A 19,498-nucleotide genomic window follows, 5' to 3' on the forward strand; every position below is an offset into this window, starting at 1 on the left:
TGGGGTTACCACCCCCGCACACGGTCAGGGAGCCCTGCGAGCGAGGGGCTGCCCGCGTGCTTATTGGACAGATGCTGTTACAGGTGGCTGCGCGCTGGCCTGCAGGCCGGGCCTGCTGTGAGATTTAGGTTCTGCTGCCGTCGCGTGGGTCTACTTCTCCCGGACGCTTTCTCTCGCCATCTGACTTAGGTGCTGCTTCGATTAAGGACTGTTTGTTCTGCCTCCTCTCACACCTTCTGGTCAGAAGGCCCTGTACTTAGGTCCTAAGTAACGCAGCTCCATCCAGTGTGACCCGGTGACGGAGTGCCCGCTCCTTCCTGTTGCCGTGCGTGTCATCTTGCCTCCCGGCCCCTCGGTGTTTGCTGACAGTGTCGTTGGAAGTGCGTGGAGGCTGGTTGCAAGGTCTCTGGAGTGATCACGGCTGGGGTTCTGTGCCTCGCTTCCCAGAGCAATCTGGAGCACGTTGGGCAAGAGCCTTGACTGTATGTTCCCGTGTGCACATGTAAACGTTCTGGAACCCCACACAGTTATCGAGGTGCGTCTATCTGCCCGGGTGCCAGGGCAGGGATCGGGGTGGGATGGCCAGTGTGTGGGCAGGGAGTGCTGGGGGGTTGGGGTCCCGGTGCGTCCCTGCTTGGAAATGCCCGAGGCCGGGTCCACAGAGGCCAGAGACGAGCTGCGAGCCCTGACCTGCTGTGGAGATGAGCTCCGGGGCTCCGGGGCTCTGGGACCGGGACCAGGGACAAGTAGGGCCACACTGGTGGGCGGGTGGAAAGCATCACTTCTGTGTCCCACTTCCAAGTAACCCTTTAGCTCCCAACCTAGCGCGCAGAGGCCTTTGCTACATGCGAGCGACGACGGCCTCCCATGCAGCGCACTGAACCATAAGCTCATCTAAGGAGCGGCCACAGGAGGGTGAGCCTCTCGGGATCTGGCATTCCACGCGCACCCGTCCGCAGTGTGCTCTGAGAGGCCACTCCTGTTTCTGATGCGGCACTTAGTGTCCTGTTCCCAACTCGGCCGCGGGCGATGCTTCTGGATGGCCCCGGGCAGGGCGCTGTGTGTCCGCCCTCCTGCGATTCCCTGCGACGTGGACAGGGAGCCCAGGGCAGTGAGGCGATTAAAGCCGTGTGTCCGCGTGCACCTCTTCCCTAGAACTAGTAATTTTTTCACATTTGAATTGCACTGGGTTTAGAAGTCCCTGTCGTACTTCATGCTAATTGCACTTTCTTTTGCAACTTGCAAACACATGTGAAGGTTGCGGGGTGAAGGCGTGTGACGAGCTGTGCAGAGCATGCTCAGCAATGCCCTTTCATGCTGAAGAGAAGCGGGCAGCTGCAGGGAAGCCAGGCGGGGCAGCTCGCGCCGAGAGGGAGGCCAGCAGCCTCTCCGAGCCCGTAGCTGCTGCACAGAGAAACGCGTTCTCCCGGGTTCTGCCTGCCCTCCTCCCTCACTCCTTCCCACCCAGCCCTCTCCTCTCCCTCCTCTTCCATCGTCTTTCGGTCCCGGCCCCTCGTGCTCCAGCTCTGACTCGGTGGACAGGGGCAGCCTGTGCTGGAATGAGGTCATTTGCCCGGTGGGTAGTGAGGACGGAGTCTGATGAGAGGGAACATCCTTCTGTGCACCAGAGGGCGTGGGTCTGGTGCGAAGGCAATCAGTCTTTTCGGTAAGAGCGCGGGGCGGGGCGGGGCGGGGCTCGGCACAGTTTCTCTAGGCGATTTCAGCTGCAGGGACCTCGGGCCTCACAAAGCCTCCGTGTGGCAGTTGATCCTTTTGTCATGAACTGGTGTTTGATGTAATTTTTCAGTGACAGAGGGACTTAAATTGGACGGTGGAATTACAGCTGTCTCCTCCGCCATCTTCTGTTACTTGGAGAGCTGATTTGTGGGCAGTCTCCGGTTGTTTCCCTGTGTGGCCTCTCCCAGTAATTTAAACCCTAATTTGATGCTAAGGAATTATTTACACTCACGGCTCCCTGTGAGTCCAGGAGGGTTTGGCTGCAAACACTAAGAGGGTAGATGAAAGCCTCTGTTTCCTACTGCACTCCTGCTCCTGTCTAAGGTGGACTAAGTTTTGTGCAGGGAAAGTGTGTGTAATGTGCACATGTGTGCGTGTGTGTGAATATGTACTGTGTGTTTGTGTGTGCATGTGTGTGGATGTGCACTATGTGTGCAGTGTGTGTGTGCACGTGTATGTGACTGTGCACATGTGTGTGGCTGTGCACGCGTGTGTGCACGCCATGTGGGTGTGGGGGTGGGTGTGCATCAGGATGCATTTCCGTGGCACTGGAGCTAAGTTAAGGAAAGTTTCATAGTCCCTGAACAAGAAACTTCCCATCTCACTGGCATCGCCCCCTCAATGTCACAGCACTATAGCCGGGGTCGTAGAAGAAGCTAAGTAGTTACTGATTTTAAAAATTCATGTCTTGTCTCGTGTTTTTGGCTTTACTCCGAAACTTGCTCAGAAATAGCACACCGCGGATTGCCCAGGGTCCTCTCCCTTTCCCGAGGGCACCGACAGATGCCCACACTCGGGCCTGGGCAGTGACCTCGGTGGGCTCTCCCCCGTGACACCCGGCACCTCTCTGGTCCCTGCCTGGCACCCCACCCAGGCTCCTGTGCTCCAGTCAGTGGGCCCTGAGCACATTGTCCTGAAGCAGGGAGCTGTGGTCCCGCAGCCTGCGGGGTCTGATTTCTCTTCGATGTGCTCCGGGAAGTTCAGAAAATGGCTAAGCCCTCCTTCAGGTAGGAGAGCAGGCATCGATATTTCTTAGTTTCATTTTCATGGGTTAATAATTCCTTAACCTTTCCTCCCTCAAGGATGCTTAGAATGTGTTCTGTTTGGTGTTTTGATTATTCTAGAAGCATTCTTGCAAAGAAAGGAGTGGTAATTGTTAATCTCCTGTTGTGAACGACTGAATCGAGGCCCAGGTGGACAGAAATCAGGACTGTGCGTGAGACTTGGCCCTGGTCGGCAGTTATCTGGCCAGTCAAGGACACGGCCCGGTTTCCCCTTGATAACCCAAACATGCACGTTTTAATGACTCTTACAATGAGGACGCCTGGTCGCAGGGAAGATGCCCAGAGCATGTTCTTTCTTCTTCCTGTTTTCTCTGTGTGAGCTGGTCATTACCTGTACTTACACTCTGCTGAACTCGGGAGCGGGCCTGTTTGTCGTTGTGGAGTTCTGTCTGGTTCCCCTGCTGTGCCCAGCACCCGCAGCGCTTACACCATCTCTTCCAGATGCGATCAGGTGCAGGCACAGCCCCGCGTGCCAGAATGCTCCTGGGTACAGAACGTCAGGTGCACTGGTCTTCTCCAGAAAGAACACGTGGCATCGCAGGACATTCCTAAGCATTCATATGTGTGTGTGCGTCTATGTGTGTGCATAGAGCAATTCCCAGACCTGTCTCATGTTTGCTGAATGTCTTTCTTAGTGCAGGACCGTGACCGGGAGCTTTAACGGGCACTCTGCGTGGTGTCCCCTGGATGAGTATTTGCTCACACGCCCTGACCTGGCCTCCAGGCCCATCCGTGAGCCTCAGCCTCCCAGCTAGAGAGCAAGCAGACCACCAGCTTGCTCCCAGGCTGCGCTGTCACACTTCAAGCCTGCCTGCATCCCAACCCCCATCGCCGGGCCTGCACACACACAGGTTTTCAGGAGAAATGACCATGAAGGACCAAGTCTGGTGCATGAGAATGGTCTTCACCCTGCAGCCAGCACCTAAAGTGGCTGTTCACCTCCCAACAGAAATCTCATGATGACCCCAAGCCCAACACAAACGCTAACTGGAAGGTTGGTGAGGGCAGTAGTAACATAAGGCAGGAAATTAGTAAGTAATGAGAAAACAAATCATTACTTCCTTAATTTTCTGGGAAAAGGTAAAAAAACAAAGAAACAAAAAGTGTACTTTTTATAATGATTGACATGTCTTTTATTTGCCTTTATATAGTTTTATCTAAACGAAACTGCAGGATAAATGGCAGGAGGGTATTTGAAATTATAAACCATTTTTTCAAGGTTAATTGAGATATAAACCTACTAGAGGCCAGGTGCACGAAATCCGTGCACGGGGGGTGGGGGAGGGGTGTCCCTCAGCGCAGCCTGCACCCTCTCCAATCTGGGACCCCTCGAGGGATGTCCAACTGCCTGTTTAGGCCCGATCCTGGGATCGGGCCTAAACAGGCAGTCGGACATGCCTCACACAATCCAGGACTGCTGACTCCCAACCACTCACCTGCCTGCCTGCCTGATTGCCCCTAACTGCTTCTGCCTGCCTGCCTGATTGCCCCTAACCACTCCCTTGCTAGCCTGATCGATGCCTAACTGCTCCCCTGCTGGCCTAATTGCCCCCAACTGCCCTCACCTGCTGGCCTGGTCCCTCCCAACTGCCCTTCCCTGCTGGCCTAATCACCCACAACTGCCCTTCCCTGCTGGACATCTTGTGGTGGCCATCTTGTGTCCACATGGGTGCAGCCATCTTGTGTCCACATGGGGGCGACCATCTTGTGTGTTGGACTGATGGTCAATTTGCATATTACTCTTTTATTAGATAGGATGCAAATTGACCATCAGTCCAACACACAAGATAGCCACCCCCATGTGGACACAAGATGGCTGTCACAAGATGGCTGACAGAGGAGGGCAGTTGGGGGCAACCAGGCCTGCAGGGGAAGATAGTTGGGGGGACCAGGCCTGCAGGGGAGGGCAGTTAGGGGCAATTGGGCTGTCAGGGGAAGGCAGTTAGGGGTGACCAGGCTGGCAAGGGAGGGCAGGTTGGGGTGACTGGGCCACCAGGGGAGGGCAGTTTTGGGTGACCAGGCCAGCAGGGGATGGAAGTTAGGAGTGATCAGGCCAGCAGAGGAGCAGTTAGGCGTCGATCAGGCTGGCAGGGGAGTGGTTAGGGGGTGATCAGGCTTGCAGGCAGAAGCAGTTAGGGGCAATCAGGCAGGCAGGCAGGCGAGTGGTTGGGAGCCAGCAGTCCTGGATTATGAGAGGGATCCCAGATTGAAGAGGGTGCAGGCTGGGCTGAAGGACACACACACACACACACACACACACACACACACACACACCACATGAATTTCATGTACCAGGCCTCTAGTTAAAATATAACAGGGTGTAAGTTCAAATTGTACATATCAAAATGACCTCCACAGTAAGGTGGTGGTCATCTGCATCACCTCACAACTACCATTTGTTCGCACGTAGACTTCAAGTCTACAACATTGTGACCAGGTCGCAGACTGCACCTTGGATCCCAAAACTGATTCTTGTCCCTGCAGGTTTGCACTTTGGGTCTCCATCACCCCTCCCTCACGCCCCACCCCCGCCCAGCAGCCCCCCTGCTCTCTGCTTCTGTGACTTCGGTTTCTTTGAATTCCACACACAGGGAGGCCATTCCCTCTACTGATGGCCATCACACTCTCTACAGAGAGCTTTCACTTGTGAGCAGGGTCGGTCCAGGAGCCAGGGAGGCGCAGAGTGGGGCTTCTTATGAGTGGCTTGTGAGGATTGAGAAGTCAGTTTAAAGCCTCTGTGAGGGAGGAATGTGTCCCCCCAACACACACACTCTGGGACTGGGTGTGGTCACCTCCAGCCCTGGCCGAGAGGGGCCCTCCCTGAGGGAATGTGGTCACTCTGTAGGAATGAGCAAAGTCCTTCAAACAGATTCCCTGGGCTTGGGCATTTTCTATTTTTCACAAATAGTAATGGCACACTTATACAATATTTAATGTTCAAAATAATATATTTTCTTGCCTTGTCTTTTTAAAAGTAAAACAACATTAAGAATGTTATATAATCTCTGATTTTGTCTGGATTTGCTCTGCAGGCTGACTGACAGCAGAGCCTATATGTTATGTTCTGTGTGGGAAATATAGTTTACACATGATTCTCAATCACAGGAGTCACATGTACAGCCTGTGGGTTCTCAGTCACAGGAGTCAGATAGGATTCACTACACGGAGTGTGGTGAGGTTTGTAAGGTGCGTTGAGAATGCGGGAAACAGTATATGGAATATTTCACAGTTCTTAGCAGGACGGACTAAAAATTAAACACAGCTACCATAGTGAGTGCCGGCAGGGCACGTTTCACTCTGTGGGGCTCACTGTACGGGTGTCTGTCTATTAGGAGCAAATGGATAAAAGGATGTGGTTGGGGCCTTCGGCACCGACGGTGTGCGGCCGCCTCTCAGTGCCATCTCCAAGCAGCTTTTGCAGGCCACCTCTAAAGACGCCTGATCTCTCAGGGAGGCAGCGAACAAACAAGAAGCAGGAGGTGGCACCTCTGTGGTTGAAGATGACCCGGGAGATTCCAGAGCCGCTCAGCTCCCCAGGATCCTCACACGTTTGAGTTACCAGGAAAACTCAGTTCTCCACAGGACGGTATGATGGGGCCGGCCATGCCACAGTGGAAGCCTTAAGGATAGAGAGAAGGGCATGCTGGGCAGACAGAGCCTGAACCAGAGGCTCAGGGGGCTCCTGCCGCAGCAGGGGCGCTCAGGCAGCGAGGAGAGTGGGGGCCTGGTCTTGGCCTGTTTGGTTCTGTAAGCCCAGAGCCTTTGGCAGCTGTAGGCAGAAAGGGGACACGTTGTATACAGGTTGCTGTAGTGGATACAGCTTCTTACCCCATCACAGAGCCCAGCGGTTCACTGGAGCTCTGGTAAAGGCTGAGCCGTGGCCTCAGGCTCCTGGAGGCCAGGACTGCCAATTGCCACTGGCAGGAGAGGGAAGGTGCCTGGGAGAGACAGGTAGAGAGAAAGCTGTGAAGATGCTTATATTCTAGACCAGGCAAAAGAAGATAGAAACCTACACGGACCAAGGAGTGAAAATCAGAGAAGGAAAGGGAAAACAGGTGGCGAAGTGTAATTAAGGCCACAAGAGTCCTCAAATCTGATGTTATCCCTCACTTTCATTCTCCAATAAAATTTTAAATAAAGTGATTCGAGTTTCAGCTCTTTCTCATTCATTCTTCCTGCCCTGGCCTCTGCTGGTGATCCACCTGCTTTCCTCCAACGCAGACGTATTTAGGGTCCACCTGGGGTGTCCACACACGGAGTCCAGGCCCAGTCAGACAGCTGACTCCATAGGCCTGGGAGAGGCCCGGTGTTTTCCCAAGGGTTTCTAGTAATGATGTCGTCCACAGACCATACTTTATAAAAAAAACCTTTGTTATTGGAAGTATTACGTATGTCCCCTTTCTTCTCCCAATGACCCCTTCCAGCTCCCCACCCCCTCCCCAGGCCTTCACCACCCCACTGTCTGTGTCCATGGGTTATGCATATATGCACTTAAATTTCTTGGTTGATCACTTCCCACCCACCCCCCACCTTCCCTCTGAGATTCCACAATCTGTTCCATGCTTCTATGTCTGGGGGTCTATTTTGTTCATCAGTTTATTTTGTTTATTAGATTCCACACATGAGTGAGATCATGTGATACTTGACTTTCTCTAACTGATTTAGGTTGCTTAGCATGATACTCTCAAGGTCCCTCCATGCTGTCTCAAAGGGTAAGAGATCCTTCTTTTTTACTGCTGCCTAGTAGTCCATGGTGTAAATGTACCACAGCTTCTTAATCCACTCATCATTGATGGGCACTTGGGCTGTTTCCAGATCTTAGCTATTGTAAAAACGCTGCTATGAACATGGGGGTGCATATGTTCTTTCTGATTGGTGTTTCAGGGTTCTTAGGATATACTCCTAGAAGTAGGGTCACTGGGTCAAATGGCAGTTCCATTTTTAATTGTTTGAGGAAACTCCATACTGTTCTCCACAGTGGCCGCACCAGTCTGCATTCCCACCAGTAGTGCACAAGGGTTCCTTTATCTCCACATCCTCACCAGCACTTGTCATTTATTGATTTGTTGATGATAGCCATTCTGACAGGTATGAGGTGATGCCTCATTGTCTTTTTAATTTGCATCTCTCTGATGATCAGTGAATTTGAGCATTTTTTCATATGTCTCTTGGCTATCTGAATGGCCTCTTTGGAGAATTGTCTACTTAGGTCCTTTGTCCAATTTTTTAATTGAATTGTTAGTCTTCATTTTGTTAAGTTGTATGAGTTCCTTATATATTTTGGACGTTAACTCTTTATCAGTTGTATCATTGCCAAATATGTTCTCCCATACAGTGGGCTCCATTTTCATTTTGTTGATGATTTCTTTTGCTGTGCATAAGCTTTTTATTTTGATATAGTCACATTTTTTTATATTCTCTTTAGTTTCCATTGTGCTGGGAAATGTATCTGTAAACATATTGCTACAAGAGATGTCTGAGATTTTGCTGCCTAATGGTTTCTTCTAAGATTTTTATGGTTTCATGGCTTACATTTAAGTCCTATATCCATTTTGAGTTTACTCTTGTGTATGGTGTAAGTTGTTGGTCTAGTTTCATTTTTTTTTTGCATGTATCTGTCTAATTTTCCCAACACCATTTATTGAAGAGACTGTCTTGTCTTGACTCCATTGTATGCTCTTGACTCCTTTGTCGGATATTGAGAATAATGTTTTGGGTTGATTTCTATGGTCTCTGTTGTGTTCCATTGGTCTATATGCCTGTTCTTGTGCCAGTTCCAGGCAGTTTTGATTACAGTGGCTTTGCAGTATAACTTGAAATCTGGTATTGTGATCCCTCCAACTTTGTTCTTCTTTCTCAAGATTGCTGCAGCTATTTGGGGTCTTTTTGGGTTCCATATAAATTTTTGGAGTATTTGTTCTAGATCTGTGAAATATGCCATTGGTGTTTTAATATGCATTACATTGAATCTGTAGATTGCTTTGGATGGTATAGATCAGTGGTTCTCAACCTTCCTAATGCCACGACCCTTTAATAGAGTTCCTCATGTTGTGGTTACCCCCAACCATAGAATTATTTTCGTTGCTACTTCATAACTGTAATTTTGCTACTGTTATGAATCATAATGTAAATATCTGTGTTTTCCAATGGTCTTAGGCGACCCGTGTGAAAGGGTCATTCGACCCCCAAAGGGGTCATGACCCACAGGTTGAGAACCGCTGGTATAGACGTTTTAATTATGTTGATTCTACCAATCCATGAACACGGTATATTCTTTCACTTGTGTATATCTTCCTCTATCTCTTTTTTCAATGTCCTGTAGTTTTTGGAGTACAGGTTTTTTACCTCCTTGGTTAAGTTTATTCCTAAGTATGTTAATTTTTCTGCTGCTATTATAAAGGAGATTTATTTTTTAGTTTCTTTCTGCGTGGGTTCATTATTGGTGTATAAAAATGCTATGGGTTTTGGGTGTTAATTTTGTATCCTGCCACATTGCTGAATTAATTTATTAAGTCTAGTCGTTTTTTGGTGGAGTCTTTAGGGTTTTCTATGTACAATATCATAAGCAGACCATACTTTTTAGTAGCACTGCAGTAACAACAGTGAAAGTGGACTGTACCAGAAAGAAGACTCACCGATGCTCCCAGTGCTGGTGCGGAACCCGGCGCGGTCTGGGTGTTCACTTGGTACGGGGCTGTTGCGTGCTGTTTCTCAGACCCAGGTCCCACAGAGCTCACCCCAACACAAGCAGTTCTCCAGCTGGAGACCTTCCATTTCATCGTCCAGATCCAGGCTCAGTTCCTACCTCTCGGGACTTCATCAGCACTCCCCGCCCCCCGGCCCCTCACCCTTTCCCTCTCCCCCGGAGCAGGGGCCCCATGGCTTTCCTGATGCTTGGGTTTCATTACATTTTTGACAACGGTTGTGGTCCTCTATGTGTTCATTCTCACCACAAAGCCATGCCTGCTTTACTTTCAGTAAGTGCTCCATAAACATTAGTTGAATTGAATTGAAAGCATACAAAGGGGGGAAAACACCACAAAGGATGTGGGAAAATCCATGAAACTGGCAAGACTATATGAAAAATCAAGCACTTATAATGGCTTGAATTTACTTTATTTCATTTGTGATAGTTTTAAGAAAGGTGGTTCAGTTTTAATGCCTGGATCCTGCTTTGAAAACCATTATTTTCTTGCATTTTCCCGTATGTCATGCTCACTCTTTCTTGGTTGTCAGGTTTCCTGGAAGAGACAATGCGTTGTGTAGCAAATCACACCCGGGCACTGTTTGACCTCGTGAGTGAGTGCTGCACTCTGAGAAGACAAAGTGCTCCCCGCCCCCTCCCCGCCTCACCACCCCCCAGTCTCCACCAGACCCGCTCTCACAGCGCCTATGCTCTCCAATGAGACACAGCTTGCGCTTTCATATTTGGCAAAGTCTTTATGGAGAACATACACATATTACTTGGGATGTATTTTCGTGCAATTGAATCCATACTTTTTAAAAATATATATTTTTATTGATTTCAGAGTGGAAGGGAGAGAGACCGAGGGATAGAAACATTAATGATGAAAGAGAATCATTGATCTGATGCCTCCTGCATGCCCTCTACTGGGGATTGAGCCCACAACCCAGGCATGTGCCCTGACTGGAAATCGAACCATGACCTCCTGGTTCATAGGTCAACACTCAACCACTGAGCAACACCAGCCGGGCTGAATCCATACTTTTAAAGATCACACACAGATATGGAATGGCAGCAAAAGAATTTTACAACATTCTTTCCATCAGTTTAATTCTAAGCAGTTCAGATCACAGAAAAGGTCACCTTACATGGGAATAGTAATTATAGAATTGACAACTCTTGAAAAAAATAAAAGCAGTTGTTACTTATAAATGGAACTAATGGAGGTGTGGCTTCACATATATGTGTAAACACAGGCAGGATATGCATTTTCATCTGCACAACCAGAAACCTGCTGCCCTGCCTGCCTCGGATATGCCTGGTCCCACAGGTTAACAGATCGCGACCAGGCATGGAGGGTGTGGATTGCATTAAGCTAGACTCAGCCAGCAGCGGTTGAACATGCACTCAGGACCACGACAGGCAGAGGGCCATGCTAAGCATACTGAACGCCGCCAGCTGCCCTCTCCAGGCGTCCGTTCTGTGGTGAGGAGAGCAGCACCCACAGAGGTGGCTGCAGTGCCGGCTAGGGCGCAGTCATGGAATACTATGGAAAGAGTTTTGGTTTGAATTGTTTATTAGTCAAATAACAGATCATCTAAATAGAAAGTCTGATCCCCCAATTCCCCCTCCAAAGATTTGAAGTCATATTCGCTGGCCTGAATTCTTCCTATGCTGAGTTTAGAGCGACAGAAGGTTGAAGAAAACCTCAATATTGTAAATGTGAAAGCAACTTATAGTGCTCTAGCTTCTCTGTCTCTACACGTGATAATCACCACACATTTATGTTAAAACATAATGTGAGGAAGATCAGAGGAGAATGCACCAGTGAGTTCTATACTTACCTTACCTCCATGTGGTGCGCAGAATGGGTCCTAATCTTTCAAAACATGAACATGTCTTCGGAGGATATATGGGCAGTGCTGCATTAGATTTTGAAAACAAAATGACAAACTATTGCAGGAAACAAATTGACTCCAACCCCTAGGTCTGTGTCCTTAATACGCATCCTCCACACATCATTCTGGTCCTCCAGACCCATCCTCCATCCATCCTTCTGGTCCTCCAGACCCATCCTCCACACATCCTTCTGGTCCTCCAGACCCATCCTCCACACATCCTTCTGGTCCTCCACACCCATCCTCCACACATCCTTCTGGTCCTCCACACCCATCCTCCACACATCCTTCTGGTCCTCCACACCCGTCCTCCACACATCCTTCTGGTCTTCCACACCCATCCTCCACCCATCCTTCTGGTCCTCCAGACTTGTCCTCCACACATCCTTCTGGTCCTCCACACCAGTCCTCCACACATCCTTCTGGTCCTCCAGATCCATCCTCCACCCATCCTTCTGGTCCTCCACACCCGTCCTCCACCCAATCTCTGCTCCTCCAGACCCATCCTCCACACATCCTTCTGGTCCTCCACACCCATCATCCACACATCCTTCTGGTCCGCCACACCCATCCTCCACCCATCCTTCTGGTCCTCCACACATCCTTCTAGTCCTCCAGACACATCCTCCACACATCCTTCTGGTCCTCCACACCCGTCCTCCACACATCCTTCTGGTCCTCCACACCCGTCCTCCACACATCCTTCTGGTCCTCCACACCCGTCCTCCACACATCCTCCTGGTCCTCCACACCCATCCTCCACCCATCCTTCTGGTCCTCCAGACTTGTCCTCCACACATCCTTCTGGTCCTCCACACCAGTCCTCCACACATCCTTCTGGTCCTCCAGATCCATCCTCCACACATCCTTCTGGTCCTCCACACCCGTCCTCCACCCAATCTCTGCTCCTCCAGACCCATCCTCCACACATCCTTCTGGTCCTCCACACCCATCATCCACACATCCTTCTGGTCCGCCACACCCATCCTCCACCCATCCTTCTGGTCCTCCACACATCCTTCTAGTCCTCCAGACACATCCTCCACACATCCTTCTGGTCCGCCACACCCATCCTCCACCCATCCTTCTGGTCCTCCACACATCCTTCTGGTCCTCCACACATCCTTCTAGTCCTCCAGACACATCATCCACACATTCTTCTGGTCCTCCACACCTGTCCTCCACACATCCTTCTGGTCCTCCACACCCGTCCTCCACACATCCTTCTGGTCCTCCACACCCGTCCTCCACACATCCTTCTGGTCCTCCACACCCGTCCTCCACACATCCTTCTTGTCCTCCACACCCGTCCTCCACACATCCTTCTGGTCCTCCAGACCCGTCCTCCACACATCCTTCTGGTCCTCCAGACCCGTCCTCCACACATCCTTCTGGTCCTCCACACCCGTCCTCCACACATCCTTCTGGTCTTCCAGACCCGTTCTCCACACATCCTTCTGGTCCTCCACACCCGTTCTCCACACATCCTTCTGGTCCTCCAGACCCGTTCTCCACCCATCCTTCTGGTCCTCCACACCCGTCCTCCACACATCCTTCTGGTCCTCCACACCCATCCTCCACACATCCTTCTGGTCCTCCACACCCATCCTCCACACATCCTTCTGGTCCTCCACACCCATACTCCACACATCCTTCTGGTCCTCCGCATCCGTCCTCCACACATCCTTCTGGTCCTCCACACCCGTCCTCCACACATCCTCCTGGTCCTCCACACCCATCCTCCACCCATCCTTCTGGTCCTCCACACCCATCCTCCACACATCCTTCTGGTCCTCCAGACCTGTCCTCCACACATCCTTCTGGTCCTCCACACCAGTCCTCCACACATCCTTCTGGTCCTCCAGATCCATCCTCCACCCATCCTCCTGGTCCTCCACACCCGTCCTCCACCCATTCTCTGGTCCTCCAGACCCATCCTCCACACATCCTTCTGGTCCTCCACACCCATCATCCACACATCATTCTGGTCCTCCACACCCGTCCTCCACACATCCTTCTGGTCCTCCACACCCGTCCTCCACACATCCTTCTGGTCCTCCACACCCGTCCTCCACACATCCTTCTGGTCCTCCACACCCGTCCTCCACACATACTTCTGGTCCTCCACACCCATCCTCCACACATCCTTCTGGTCCTCCAGACCTGTCCTCCACACATCCTTCTGGTCCTCCACACCCGTCCTCCACACATCCTTCTGGTCCTCCAGATCCATCCTCCACACATCCTTCTGGTCCTCCACACCCGTCCTCCACCCAATCTCTGCTCCTCCAGACCCATCCTCCACACATCCTTCTGGTCCTCCACACCCATCATCCACACATCCTTCTGGTCCTCCACACCCGTCCTCCACACATCCTTCTGGTCCTCCACACCCGTCCTCCACACATCCTTCTGGTCCTCCACACCCATCCTCCACACATCCTTCTGGTCCTCCAGACCCGTTCTCCACACATCCTTCTGGTCCTCCACACCCGTCCTCCACACATCCTTCTGGTCTTCCAGACCCGTTCTCCACACATCCTTCTGGTCCTCCAGACCCGTCCTCCACACATCCTTCTGGTCCTCCACACCCGTACTCCACACATCATTCTGGTCCTCCACACCCGTCCTCCACACATCCTTCTGGTCCTCCACACCCGTCCTCCACACATCCTTCTGGTCCTCCACACCCGTCCTCCACACATCCTTCTGGTCCTCCACACCCGTCCTCCACACATACTTCTGGTCCTCCACACCCATCCTCCACACATCCTTCTGGTCCTCCACACCCATCCTCCACACATCCTTCTGGTCCTCCACACCAGTCCTCCACACATCCTTCTGGTCCTCCAGATCCATCCTCCACCCATCCTTCTGGTCCTCCACACCCGTCCTCCACCCATTCTCTGGTCCTCCAGACCCATCCTCCACACATCCTTCTGGTCCTCCACACCCATCATCCACACATCCTTCTGGTCCGCCACACCCATCCTCCACCCATCCTTCTGGTCCTCCACACATCCTTCTGGTCCTCCACACATCCTTCTAGTCCTCCAGACACATCCTCCACACATCCTTCTGGTCCGCCACACCCATCCTCCACCCATCCTTCTGGTCCTCCACACATCCTTCTGGTCCTCCACACATCCTTCTAGTCCTCCAGACACATCATCCACACATCCTTCTGGTCCTCCACACCAGTCCTCCACACATCCTTCTGGTCCTCCACACCCGTCCTCCACACATCCTTCTGGTCCTCCACACCCGTCCTCCACACATCCTTCTGGTCCTCCACACCCGTCCTCCACACATCCTTCTGGTCCTCCACACCCGTCCTCCACACATCCTTCTTGTCCTCCACACCCGTCCTCCACACATCCTTCTGGTCCTCCAGACCCGTTCTCCACACATCCTTCTGGTCCTCCAGACCCGTTCTCCACACATCCTTCTGGTCCTCCACACCCGTCCTCCACACATCCTTCTGGTCTTCCAGACCCGTTCTCCACACATCCTTCTGGTCCTCCAGACCCGTCCTCCACACATCCTTCTGGTCCTCCACACCCGTACTCCACACATCATTCTGGTCCTCCACACCCGTCCTCCACACATCCTTCTGGTCCTCCACACCCGTCCTCCACACATCCTTCTGGTCCTCCACACCCGTCCTCCACACATCCTTCTGATCCTCCAGACCAGCCCTCCACACATCCTTCTGGTCCTCCACACCCGTACTCCACACATCCTTCTGGTCCTCCACACCCGTCCTCCACACATCCTTCTGGTCCTCCACACCCGTCCTCCACACATCCTTCTGATCCTCCAGACCAGCCCTCCACACATCCTTCTGGTCCTCCAGACCCGTCCTCCACACATCCTTCTAGTCCTCCACACCCGTCCTCCACACATCCTTCTGGTCCTCCACACCCGTCCTCCACACATCCTTCTGGTCCTCCACACCCGTCCTCCACACACCCTTCTGGTCCTCCACACCCGTCCTCCATACATCATTCTGGTCCTCCAAATCTGTCTTACACATGTCCTTCTCATTTTTTTTCTAAGAGGCAAATCTGTTCATACTATACCACCATTTTCATTAATAATTCATTCATGTAGCCATGTAACCATTGACTCAAAACACATTTATAACATTCCAGACACTATGCTAAGCATTTATTGCACTTTTTTTACCTTTATAAATATTCCATTGTCCTGGAAAAATAAATATATGATCAAAGGTATAATCTCTTTCTCCCTCCAGCCTGTGGAATAAAGTTTATTCTCCTAAGGATAGCATATATCAGTGTCATTTCTCATTGGCCTGTAAACCTTCATCCTGACCTCCTCTCCTGAACCTGGTACACTCCTGCCACAATTCCCCAAACGTGCCAAACTCTTCATCTGTCTCATGCCTTTGCACATGCCTTTGAACTCTTCTTTCTTTCTACTTTCTCCCCTCTCCTCGCTGCTTTTGTGTGGAGGTTGTAGACGCTTTTCCTTCAGTCCCCGAGCATCACTGCCTTTCGCATCTGCAGCACCCACAGGGTCGTTGCAATGCTTTCTGTGACTCGTTCTCCTCTTGGACTGTGGACTCTCAAAGGGAGCGGCCATGTCTCATTTGCTTTCACCTTCCTTACCCAGCACAGAACTTGACCCAGAGCAGATGCTAAGAAAATGTTGGTTGATACTAAATTGTTTTTCACAAACATATTAATTAAATATAGAGGTTAGAATAGAGAGACAGGCATGGAAGGGGGGAGGGGAATAATTCACTGGCACCAGCTAACAAAAGTGAGGTCATAGTGGGAATACCAAAGTTGTATGTTTGAAGGGTCTTTAGAGTTAAGAAATTCAACTAGAATTTTCTGCAATGTAACAAGTCTAGTTAGGTTATTATTTTGTTGTTCATAATATCACATTGATGTTCAGAACGAGGGGGAGAGGCTGTGGACTTTAGGCATGAAATCTCACCTGTTTACATGACGGAGAAAGAAATGTCATCTCTCTGTCATGTATAGCACTACTGTGATATGCTGGGACATGACCTTTTATCCAAGGACAATCCTGGCCACATCCTTCAAACCCAGCAAGGCTGAGACAGTCAGACACCAGCTGGCACCGGTCCCCAGCAGTGTGAGTTTCTCTTGCTTTAAAAAAAATGAAGGTGACTCAGATTTATGGTGACATTTGGGACTATCAGCTATAGATTATCTATGAAGGGGACAAGGAAGGTTTTATTTCCCTCTATTCCTGGGAGACTGTATTGTATTTGCCACTTTAATTGGAAGGAGACGAGTTCAGTTGTAGTTTTCTGAACTTATGGTGTGACTGAGGTGCTTTGACTTGAGGTCAGAGTAAACTGCAATGCAAACCTCTGTTCAGTGAGAGCACCTGCTGGCCTTTGCTTGAGAGACATGACAGACCAGGACAGGGATTCTGGGAACACCTGTCCCAGCCTGCATGAGGCATCAGTGTTGTAGACATGCCCACACTCCCTGAACAGGGCACAGGCCAGCACCGAAGCCTCTGGAACCTGCGAGACAGCGCTGCTCCCTTCAGCATCTCCCTGGACTGGAAGAAAGATAATTAAGTTACAGCGAGGTGTCTGGCAGACAAAGACTCAGTCCTGGGGTCCTGCTAAGGATACAGAGCAATGGAAATTGATCCTGTGGACATTCATATAAAATTCATTTTTTTAGCCCTGGCTGGTGTGGCTCAGTTGGTTGAGCATCGACCTGTGCATGGAGAGGTCACTAGTTTGATTCCTAGTCAGGACACATGCCTGGGTTATGGACTTGTTCCCCAGTAGGGGGCGTGCAGGAGGAAGCCAACCAATATTTTTCTCCCTCTCCCTTCCTCTCTCACTAAAATCAACAAAAGCATATTTAAATTTTTTTATCCAACTTTTTATTCCTACACCAAAGCTGTATTTTTTTTCAATTATTTCTGAATAGAAATTTTCATGAAATTGCTCACATAATGAACTGAAGGTACTCTGCCTGATTCCCTTTTCGTCAGGTGACTAATATGAACATGATCTCAGAAGGAAATGTTTAACACATTCAAAAAAACAGAATTCTCCAGTCGGTTAAAAATCACCTTTTGAAAGATAAAGAAAAAAATCTAACGCCAAGAGTAAGTGAGTGGAATAGGGTTGGAATGAGAAATGTTTTATTTTTAAAAAGTAAAAGTGAAAAATGGCAGCAGAGTAAGTGGATGCTGCATAGACATGCTCCCAGGAACAAACTGGAATTACAACTAAAATACAGAAAAACTTCCTGAATAATCAATGGAAAACTCGCTGGACAGAACCCTGACACCCGAGGACTGAAAGTGGAGCCGGCATAGAGACTAGTAGGAGGGGCAGAGGCATGGAAGGGCTGGCTGGGAGCCCACAGGCAGCAACTGAGTCCTGGAGAGAGATCACAGCCTTAGGGGGGTGGCACTGAGAACTCTGGAATCTAATCCCCAAGCTGGGTCCCCCAGCAGAGAGCACCAAAACTGAGGAGCGTACCCACATAACATCTGGCGGTGAAAAGCAGCAGCATGCTGTCTGCCAGGGAGTGACAACTGAAAATTCAGGCACCCTCTTAAAGGGCCAATGCGCAAAATTCCCTGTGGAACCACCCACCTTGAGCTCTGGCAGAGGGAGGATGAAGTGTACTAGAGCTGTGAGAGCAGAACCCAGGACTGGAGACTAACGGGATAGAGCTCAGAAGACAGACACCCGAAGTTTCCTGGGCTGAGTCATTCCCTCACACAGTGGAGGACATCTTTCCCACATAGACATCTGCCGTGCCTGTGGGGAAGACAGTTGACACACTTTATTGGAAAACAACTTGCCTTGAAGACACTTAACCCATGTACGCCATAAGCATCTGTAGAGTCAAGCAGCGGACCTTTCCCACATGCCAAGCAAGTCAAAAAAATGTTTTCCCTAAGTGGCAGCCCTGACCAACTTTAAAATCATTTTTCATGAGAATTTTCAACTGAAAATATTCAAGAACACCCGAATTGTGAGTAATATATTTATTTTTATAATATTCATTGCAAATTGATTTTTAAAATTAAATTCAAAATATCATGGCCTGTGGGGATGGTTTCTGTTTTGGACATGTGGCAGTTAACTGGTTAAGAGACTAAAAATAACAATTAGCCTTCAGGCAGAAGCAACTGCCCCACCCTGTTGAAAAACACTTTCACCACACCTGGGGTGCAATTCAAGTCAGAATCCTATCAGTCTGTAACAGAGGTGGTCTCTGGAGGCTTTGCATCTTTGCCTGATCTAATTAGTCAGAAACAGCCTTTAACACTAGTCACAAAGTCAGAAAGCCAAAATGAGGAGACAAAGAGCCCCCAAATGAAAGAATTAGAGAATTCTCCAGAAGAAGAGATAAATGAAGCAGAGATAAGAATTTTATCTGAAACAGAGTTCAGAGTAATGATGGTAAAGATGCTCAACAATATGAACAAAGATACAGTAACTATGAAAACAGAACAGTCTGAGATAAAGAATGACATAGCACAAATAAAAAACACATTGGAAGGAATACACAGCAGATTAGGGGAAGCTGAAGATCAAATCAATGAATTAGAAGAGAGAGTTGAAAATATCACTCAATCAGAGAACCAAATAGAAAAAATTAAAAAACAGGAGGACAATTTATGGGAGCTGTGGGACAATGTGAAACGTAACAATATTAAAATAGCAGGTATGCCAGAAGAGGAAGAAAGGGAGAAAGAAATAGAGAATATGTTTGAAGAAATAATGGCAGAAAACTACCATAATGTGGTAAAGGAAAAAGTCACATAAGTTCAAGAAGCACAGAGAACCCCATGTGGAAGCCCCTTTCACGTCCCGAGTGATTCAGGGTTCCGGTTCAGGGTTCGAGTTCTGGAGAAGGCCTCACACAAATGAAAAGAGACTTTAGAAAAGATTTAATTTGGGAAATGGGGCCAGGCGGTAGTCCAACTCTAGTGGGAGGACTACTACTCGCTCTGGCTTTTCCATCCCTTTTATTAAGATTAAAATGATAGGATACACCCATATGCCCTAGGCAGGAAACTCCAATAAAAGCCAATCAGTGAATTTAGGACTAACAGGTGGGGGTTTCTTC

The 19,498-nt window shown here is 49.7% G+C and overlaps 1 protein-coding gene across 1 annotated transcript in view; it reads left to right on the plus strand.

Annotated features, from left to right (window-relative positions):
• The window catches only part of SLC9A2 (solute carrier family 9 member A2), a 130,682-nt gene that overhangs the window by 61,170 nt on the left and 50,014 nt on the right, over nucleotides 1–19,498 (plus strand). The window lies entirely within an intron of this gene.

The sequence above is a fragment of the Eptesicus fuscus genome, chromosome 16 (assembly GCF_027574615.1).
Source record: "Eptesicus fuscus isolate TK198812 chromosome 16, DD_ASM_mEF_20220401, whole genome shotgun sequence".
Classification (NCBI taxonomy): domain Eukaryota; kingdom Metazoa; phylum Chordata; class Mammalia; order Chiroptera; family Vespertilionidae; genus Eptesicus; species Eptesicus fuscus.